Source organism: Pseudopodoces humilis, chromosome 7 (genome assembly GCF_049639895.1).
Source record: "Pseudopodoces humilis isolate 2021_Gansu_Grassland_sample_001 chromosome 7, ASM4963989v1, whole genome shotgun sequence".
NCBI lineage: Eukaryota > Metazoa > Chordata > Aves > Passeriformes > Paridae > Pseudopodoces > Pseudopodoces humilis.
In genome coordinates, this window is record NC_142206.1 from 58,497,324 (window position 1) to 58,507,144 (window position 9,821).

A 9,821-nucleotide genomic window follows, 5' to 3' on the forward strand; every position below is an offset into this window, starting at 1 on the left:
ACATTATGAGCATAAGGAAATGCTCTTTCTCACTAGCCCTCCAAAGATTATGAGTGTTTGTGGTACTGAAAGGCCTCAGATGGAATTTGTCTCCTCACTCCCATGCTGCTTGCACACACAACACATAGTGCTGTGCCACACACCTGCTTTACCTGGTGGGTCCTTGTCCTGAGAGCCCACAGCTGGCAAAATCCTTACTTCACAGGCTTCTTAAACCACTGTAAAATGCTTTCAAAAAAGGACATCCACTTCCTCTTGCAGCTTAAAACCAGCCCCCACAAATCCTGACCCAGATGTAGGTGAGGGCACATGGCTGGGGCTAAAGACAGCTCTGCTCCTTTTTGCTGCTTCAGCCCACAGCCATGGCAGTGGAGGCCATCTGTGGTCATCTTTTAATTTAAACTGGGAGGGACTTTTCAAAGGGTGTCTCCAGATCATCCCAGCTCACCTGAGATTGCTAAGAAACACTGGAAATAAAAAGAAGCCACATGCTGGACTGCTCTCTCTCTACTCCTTTTATGTATCTGAGCCCATAAAAAGGCCCAAAAGTAGGTTCAACCCCTGCCCCACAACATTTGGGCCACCACTGCTGACTTAAAAATCCTCTCCATGGCTTTCCCTCTTGTGTGGGTCTTGGCTCACAGAACCCCTAAGCATGCTGATGCTGAAACTTATATTGCAACACAGAGTTGATTTTCCAAGGGTACCAGAAGCTCTCCAGATACAGAAGCAAACTTCCTTCCACATTTTCCTTCACCCTTTGTAGCCAGGTTTTGCATATAGCTCTGTGCCTTGTATGTGTTTGCACACAAAGCTTCATGCAATATTTATGCAAAGCTATTTCAGCTCCTTCTGAGCTGTTGTGTGCTGTACAATGTAGACATTGCATAAAATACAGCTGAATAAAATCTGTCTTAATGATATTTTTTATACTTTGCAACTTATCAGCTGGTAGATTTCAGTCCGAATCCTTCCTCCCAAGTCACCTCTTCCACTCTGAGGAGTATAGGGTGCTGTCTCCAGGACTCTCTACTGACATTTCTGTGCTCATCCTTCACAGTGCATCAGTTCCAGGAAGGAAAAGAAACACAGGAACTGCCAGAACAGTGAATTCTCTACATCCCATGGAGGGGAGAACACAGCTTCGGGTGAACCAGACTCAACATGTGGTTATAGGATCAGCAAAGAGGAAGGGAAGGAGGATCTGATGAAGAGGAACTCAGGTTTTTCCCCATAGAGGAAGGAATGAGGTGCCTGGGAAGCAATGGGACTGGGGAGACTGGACAGGGAGGAGATGTGCAATTGAGCAGCCAGCAAGAAATGACAATTTATGTGAATAACAGAAGGAAAACAAGGCATCACCTAAGACATAACAAGGCAGGGGAGGGCCACAGAGAGCTGGGATACAGCTCAGCATGGAGACAAGGGAGGAGAGAGCCTGGAAAGGCAGGGTATGAAAGCAGGAGAGAGAGCAAAGAGAATGAGCATAAAATACAGGCCTTTTAATTTACTCAGGAAGTCACTCAGAAAACAGCAAAATGAAAGGCTCATAGGCAGCAAGAGGGGACAGTATGGTGAGAAGATGGAGAAAGGGGTAGGTACCATCCTTTAGTAAAATAGGGATTTTAAGCACACGAGGAACAAGAGACTGAGATTGCTTTCTCCCCTCTCAGTTACACTACAGTCCATCATCCCAATGAAAAACCAGTCTGAGAGAAGAGAGAGGCCCCAGTCCCTGTGCTAGCTCTGACTGGACCTTTGGAGGCCTCTCTCTCAGCAAACCAAACATCTCAAAACTCTTTGCAAGGGCTGAATAATAGGACTCTCCTATGGAAAAAAAAATAAATCTAGTCTAAAATTGTCTTCCATTCATGTCCCGGCTTATGGCAACAGCTGAAGGACTTGCTCTTACACTCTTTTGGAAAGCTATTCCTTCACTGGGGTATTCAGATTCAATTCTCCACGAATAATCCCAGATTCCCCACTGAATGTGGAAACAGCAAGGAGTGAGGCGGTGAGATGTCTGCAGGTGAGGAGAAGAGCTGATGATTGAGGAGCTCTGTTGCTAGGATGTTATGAGAGATGTAATTCTGTCTGCTACAGAGGCGGTTATGAAATGCTTCATCTCTTATGATGATCCTGGCTCATCTCCTCTGGTTGTGTTATTAAGTGGTAGAAATGCTGTGTTCCTTCAGGATTCAGAGATGGGGAATGAAGAGATGGTCTCTGCCCCACAGAGCTTACAAGACAAGAAAGAGCTGCCTCTGATAATATAAAAGGGGCCCTGGGAAAGTAGTGGATGGCACAGTGAATTCCAAACACACAGGCAAGGGGTGAAAGATTCTGACCCCCATCTCCCGGTCATTTCCTTCCCACTGGGAGCAAACCCCTACATCCCAACCCACACATTTGCCTTTCACCCTGCTGATCATCAAATTCAATTTAGATTGAATGAGGCCAATTACCACTTGTTGCTTTTCCTAGGTTCACTTCTGACCTGTCACACTGTAATGAGTGTAGGGAATTGGAAAAATTGAAGAACATGACAATTCCCTGTTGGTGAAATGAAAGCAAATGCTTTCCTTGCTCATCGAAACACAGCAGGGTGACACAAACACTTGGGGTCCGTGCCTAAGACCCACAGCTGTCTGATCCTTTATTTTAATCTATTCTAATGTTAATTGTCCAAGTATTTCTTAATTGCATTGGATAATATAATAGGGCATAAATCTTATCAGCAAATCAGCCTGGCATCAGGCTGTGTTATCGTATTACCATGGTTACATTATTATTACAAGTGAACCTTGTGCTCATTACTAACCACAAACAATTCTAGCAAACAAGCTAAACTGGAGCAAAATATCCTGGAGGTGTTTCCATTTTTTGTCAAACAAAACTAATTTCTCTGGGTGCTAGGTAACGGCGGCATACCTAGGATGCATTTTCAACCTTCTGCATTTATTTACTTGCATTTGTACAGCACTTATACATTTCCCTGCTCTCAACAAGGCACAGAGGCCAGATTCTCAGAAAGTGGAATAGAATCTTTAACACAAACTCACAGTATTCAGATGACAAGCACTGCCCCAGCCTGTCAAAACACTGCCACGTTTGTACAGTTGTGACAAAAACTGCTGCATTGGGAACCTCTGGCAGCTTGATTAGGTCCCTCAAGGGCCCAGTTCCCCCTTGCTCTCATCTGCTGTGGCCTCCCATCAAAAAACACTTCCCACGGGGTCACTGTGAGGGTCCAACTCCCCCCACCTGCTGTAGGAGAGGAGGACATGTGATGGATCCAGCGAGGGCAGCGCTGCCCTTCCCTGCTCCAGACTGTTCATTTGGGCATTTTCTACTCTTCCTCTGTTGCACACCATTGTTCCACCAGCTGTGCTGGGTCTGTGGCTGCAAAACAGATCTCTATTCTGGTCTGAGTTTAAAAAAAAAACCCAAAATAACAACTTCTTTCCTTTTTTGCTGATATTTCAGTGATCCACTTTTAAGGGTGAGCAGTTGCGCTGGCACGACTGAGAAAGCAGAGCTGTGCAGGAATGGAGAGACAAGAGCAGGAAACCCTCCAGCAAAAACCTCCATCCAGACGGAATGTGGAAGGAAGGATGGGCTGTTTTCAAAATAAGAAGTCACCCAGGAGGCCATGGAAGAGGATGCAGACGACAGCTGCTTGTGGGGAAGCAACATTAGAGCTTCTCCAGACATTCCTGTCAGACTACAAGCCATGCAATGACATTCATTTCCTTTTCACAGCAGCAGCCCATCTGTTGTGTCAGGAAAAGGGCTGATTTTGGATCACCCACTGCTGCCTCCAACACTGTGGTGCTCCCCAAGGCCACAAAAGACCCACTTCATGCAGAACCTGTGCAGGAGTGGTGAGCCCCGAGCCCAGCGAGGTGTCACTGCTGCTCAGCAATGCCCAGTGCCTGTCTGGTGTCACACTGGCAAAGGCGATGCAAAACTTGCTTCTAGTCCCTTCATCAGGGAAGATCTGTGAGAAAATTTGATGGAAAGGTGGAAGAGACTCAAGGGTGACCCTCTCACTCTCAACAATCACCTGAAAGGAGGCTGTAGCCAGGTGAGGGTTGGCCTCTTCTCTCAGGTAACAAGTGGCAGGAAAATAGGAAATGGCCTCAGGTTGCACCAGGGGAGGTTTAGATCAGATATTGGGAAAGATTTCTTCACTGACAGGGTGGCCAGGCATTGGAACAGGGTGCCCAGGGCAGCATGGATGGGTTCAAAAGGCATTGTGGATGTGGCATTCAGGGACATGGGTTAGTGCTGAACACTAACTGTTCATGTGCTGTGTACATGGTTGTGCTCAAAGATCTTACAGATCTTTTCCAACCTTAACCATTCTGTGATTCTATGAAAGCCAGGCATGATCAGCTCCATTTTAACCTGTTTTCTAAGGATGAGAAAAGGTTTGATAAGGACAGCAGCAGGGAGGGAAAAAATGGAGTTAAACAAACCAGTGTCACATATGATGCTCTCAGCTGACAAGAACCAGAGCTTGAAGCTACCGCCCTCATTGTTCACCATAAAGAAACTTTACCTGCATTTCAGCAAATCACCTAATCCATCATGCCCTGATAACTGATGGGACTGCATTCCCTCCTCAGGCTCATGGACACTTCAAATAAGTCAGAGCTGGACTATTCCAAGTGACACTTCCTTTCTCACTTTTTTTTTTCCCCTCATCACCAAGCAGACAATGTCAGTTGAATTCTGCTCCAGTTACTTTTAATTCATCCTTACAATAACAAGTCTGATGTTCTTGTATTTTGACTCATATTTTTTGTCCAGGACTGGGTTCCATACGTTTTAAAATGCCTAAATTTGGAGACATAAACTTCTGCTTAGTTTAATGCCTTCTTACACCCAGTGTTCACTGAGCACATTTGGGCTGGGGACAGCCCTCAGCAGCATGGACTTTGTGGAAGAATACCTATTAAACTGTGAGCAATCAGCCACTGGGACTTAAATTACAACTTGAGATTTAGACAGCCTGGGAAAATTTCCCAACAGAAGGAACTTTTCCAGGGAAAAAAAAAGGATGTAACCTGCAGTACAATTTGCTTTCAAACTGCCCGTGATGACGGCAGAGGTGACTGCAGTTGTGCTCTTTGGATGGCCTTGGGACCCCTCAGCTGAAGCTGGCACGTGATGGGAGCCTAGAACTGGGCAAAACACTCAGTGGAAATAACAGGAGTAAGTCTCTTTAGTGCGTAACAACAGCAGGTCAAGGAACCACTAAAAAAACCCAGAGCCATAAATCATTTTTGCCTGAAAAAGTTCCTTTTCCACTGCTCTCAGGAGAACAAACACAGACCTCTTGCTGTTCTTAAGGCACGTGCCTGGAGAAAGGAAGGTGTCACCGGCCCCAGGCTTTGCATCAGTGAGTCCCATAAAGCTGGGAAGGTCAGGTGTGCACTCACAGAGTCCAGGACACATAAACAGCAGGGTCTGAAAGGGCTCTGGAGGTTCTTGCTGCCAGTCTCTGAGCCTTAACTAAAAATATGAGCTGAAGAGCTGCAGGATTTAGCAGAATGACCCACAAGTCAGCTCCATTCTCCTTTGAGAAACCTGAGCAACTCTTTTTCCACCTTGCAGGATGAGAGCAGCTCTGGTCCCTGCCATGGGAACATTTATTCCTGCAGTTCCTTCCCTGTATGTTGTGTCACTCCATTGTCATGTTTGCCTGACTCCTTTTCCAACCTAAAAATTTCTTTGGTTCTGTGAAAGGCTGGGTTTGAAGTCAGGTGCAAACTGACATGTAGAGGTACCTGAATTTCTGCTGTTTTGTTTGGTTTAATATTGAGCCTCTTATGAATCTTGGCATAAGAGGGAATAACACTTTTTAATATTCTCTAATGAAAGCTTTTGTTCTCAAAGAACACATTTTCTACCAACCCAGGCATCTTCAAACCTGAAAGAGGAAAGAATGGCATTTCAATTTCCAGAAATTATTGGCCCAAAAACTTTGATCTGATTCTCACAGCTGAACTGTTCATTCAGGGCACATTGCATCTTTACATTAGTGTTTGCTGCATTGCCACTAGATGTGCAGACAGGACCATATTTTTCATAATAAAATAGCCTGAAACAGCAAGGCAGCACTAGGGATGTTACTCCATTTCAAAATTGCCAATCAAAGCCTCTCTCATATGGCACTGCTTGTCATGGGACAGCACCGCCAGCCCTGTCCTGGACTGACCCAGGAGCCCTCCAGACCTGGGAGAGGACATGGGGGAAGGAGGGACTGGTTTGTCCAGAGAAGGTCACTCCACCCCTGCAATTTCAGCTCCTTCCAAAGGCACTTTCTGGTAACCTTTTGGGTGCCCTTGCAAAAAGCTGGTATTGTTGCCCAGAACTGTTCCCACTTTTCAGATGATTACCTCCCAGTGCTTCTCAGATTCCAACTGTTAGTCTCATGCATAATGTATTTCATTTCAAGCCTTTCATCTGTGCATGAGTTTTCCATCTATTTCCATCCTGGTCTCAGACACTTTTTTACCTGTAAAGCAGGAAAAGTTCTATTTTTTTCCGCTTGTTTTCTGGAGTTTCATTCCTCTCAAACAACAGCTCCAGCATTTTTGCCACCAAAAGGCTATTTCAGGGGATGAAGTTCACATCCTCTTCCTACAGATTTTTGGGGACACCTTCCCAGCAGCATCTCTGCTGGCTGCAAAGCCCACTGCCTGAAGCTACTCTCAGTTCCCTGCTGTCAGTGAGGGATCAATGGCATTCCTGGGATGGCTCCCTCAGCCACAGGGAGCCAGCTTAGCTCGTGCTCACCCACTCCTTGGAGCCACCCTGACTTCAGGGGCTCTCACAACAAGGGGAAGCTGGTTACAAGCACCAAAAGAGGCCTTCAGAAGGCCTCTTCAGTTGGGCCAGCACAACTGCATCACATCTCAGAGAATCACAGAATCACAGAATGGTTTTGGGTTGGAAGGGACCTTAAAAATCATCTAGTTCCAAACCCTTAGCCATGAGCTGGGACACTTTCCACTAGACCAGGTGACACTACAGAGTTGTTTTGCTTATAGTTTTGTTTTTCTTTTTTTTAATTCAAACATTTTGGTTTATAAATTTAAGCCTTTATCTTCAGGCAGATGCCTTAAAAACAGACACAGCTCACACAGCAAGCAGATGTTTGATGAAGGAATCCTATGTGAGTTTCTTGGTCTGAGCTACAGAGAAAGTTAAACTGAATCCTGACAGTCCCTGCTGGGATTGAAGAGGGTCCTGGAGACAAGCAATCCCCTCAGGCAGCAATCCTGGTGTTACCACACTGCTTTGGGATCACTGATGGAAACTGCAGGACATCCAAACTTCTCCAGGAGTTGTGCCAGGGCCTATGTTAAATGTCCATAACCCTCTGTGCTCTCTTCTCAGTCACCTGATGAGCAGGGCCAAGCCTGGAGAAGGTTTGGAATAGCAAGGAGAGCAGATTCAGAGGAACCAGCCTTCAAAGCAGGAATGCAGAGCTCAGCAGTCAAACATCCAGCAGTATCTGGATGCCACTTCTTTTCCAAATCCTTTCAGATGCAGCCTAAAGGTTTAGAATTGACTTTAAAAGCAGGGGGGCTCTGATTCAACAAAAACAGTTAAGCACTTAATAACATTAAGCACGTGCTCGAGTCTCTTCCTATTCAACAAAGCACTTAAGCACATATTTCACCCCTCTTAGATGGCCCAGAATCAAAACATTGAGTTCTCAGAATTTCTTCAATCTTAAATTTTGGAGGAGGGACAGAAATTCGAACCTCGATCCATGTTTTGCAAAGGGTCCCTATTTGCAAGTGAGTCAGACTCCAGCTCCAGAACTACACACCCAGGTGCTGGCACATTCATATTTTGGACTGGGATCTGAATTTTTCAGCTTGTGCCTCACTCTGATCTATGCTTGTGTTCATTATAGAGGTTGAACAGCAGGCAGGGAGCTGTTTCTATGCAAGGTTTGAGTCGATGATGCTTTCTCCAACTCCACCTCACTGCGATGCAAAACTGAGGCACCACCTCAGTGTTCAGTGGGTGGATGCTCAGCCCAGGAGTGTACAGGATTTGCAAATCTCCTCCAGTCTGGCTGCTCCTCCAAAAATTTAAAGCCTCTGCAGCACAGCTCCCAGAACTGAGTGAAATCCTCAGGTTTGGTTGTTATCCAAATGTCATCCAGCATCCACTTAGTGGCTGCAGGGGGAAAGAGTAAAGGGAGTGGGCTCAGCATGCTCTGAGCCCACCAGGGGATGCAGCAGAGGAAAGGGATGACAGCCAAGAGGGAGATCCTCCATCTTCCTCCAAGCTGTTGTCTCAAGCTTTCAGCAGACTGAAGCAAACATTGCCTCATGTACATTTCCAAATGTCACTGCTTCCTCCAACACTTTCTGTTCTTCTTTCTTTCCCTGTTTTTTTTTTTTTTTCTTTTCTTATTAATTTGCTTCTAACAAAAGCTGAGATCCTCCAGAGCAGAGCAGCAGGCATCAGAAAAAGTAGCAAACAAATAAATCAAACCCAAAACATCTGGGCCACATGGCCAAATCCAGGCCTGCGTCCCATCTCACACCAGTGCCAGCCGCATCTCAGTGTGTGGAACATAACTCTTCTCCTCTCTTGCTTTGACAAGGGAGCTTCAGGGCTGCTGGCAGGGCAGAAGAGAGCTAGGAAATAAAAGGCCAGACCTGTTCCAGGGAGGCTGAAAACAAATGGACTACCAGTTGTCTGGGAGAGCAAGGGAAGTGGCAGTCAGATGTCTGAGGCAGCAGGAGGAGTCAGGAGCCTCTCCACAGGCATTATCAATGGCCTGGAGGGGGAAGAAAATGAACCTGGTTAAAAACAAAAGGCAGAATTCAAATAGCTGCATCTTGGGGCTGCCAATAAGAGCATGACTGAAGGATTTGCTTATGAAGTGGTTGCCAGAAGATGAGAGGAGGAAGGAGCATCCAAGGGCTGTAGGGCCCATGAGGAGCTGTCACTTGGAGCAAAAGGAGGCCCAGGGAACCAGCAGCCTTTCCTTGCTGGTCATGATACTGAAATTGACTAGAAACCAAACTTTCTAATACAAGCTGAAATATTAGAAAGCAGGCTTTCTTTATTCTCAGCATGCTTGACATCCAGGGGATATTTCCTCTAAACAGGTGTGTTGTGAAATTTATAACAGGCTATTTACTCCATCATGATCCCACATACTCACTACAGCACACTTCCTAGCTAACCCATAATCATTTTTGTTTGTTTGTTTAACTCATGCACCTGTCCCTTACTGGAACCCATTTGTGGTCTTGAAGGGCTATCTAAAGGGGTCTCTGGTGGTGGTACTCACTGAGTGTCCCCGATGTGACAGATGACTCTGCCTTGAACCTCTCTTAGGGCACGTCCTGCTGCTTTCTGTCACATGACTCTGCCACAAAAGCCACGATATCCCTCATGTATCCATGCTCTGGTCCTTCCCAGGCAGCCAAAGCCAAAGGGAGTCTGGCACAGAGGCTGACAAGGAGAGCGGTGATGAGGAAAGGCAGGAATGACAACTGCCTTGAACTTCCATGTGAATGTGCTTTCCACTGTATCTGCTCTGAACCAAAGGATGTGGGCTGGAGGCACCAAGAATCCTTAATTCCAGAGGCAGATGAAGAGGGATTGCCTCATGTGACCAAGTGGGAAACAGGGATGGGGAGACCTGCATGAGCTAAGGCACAGAGATGAGAGCAGAGCTGGCATCTGTACCCGAATCTGAGCAGTCACCATCTGACACTGCTGACACAAAATCAGGCTCCTTCACACCCCTGCATGACACAGCACAACAAGGATTA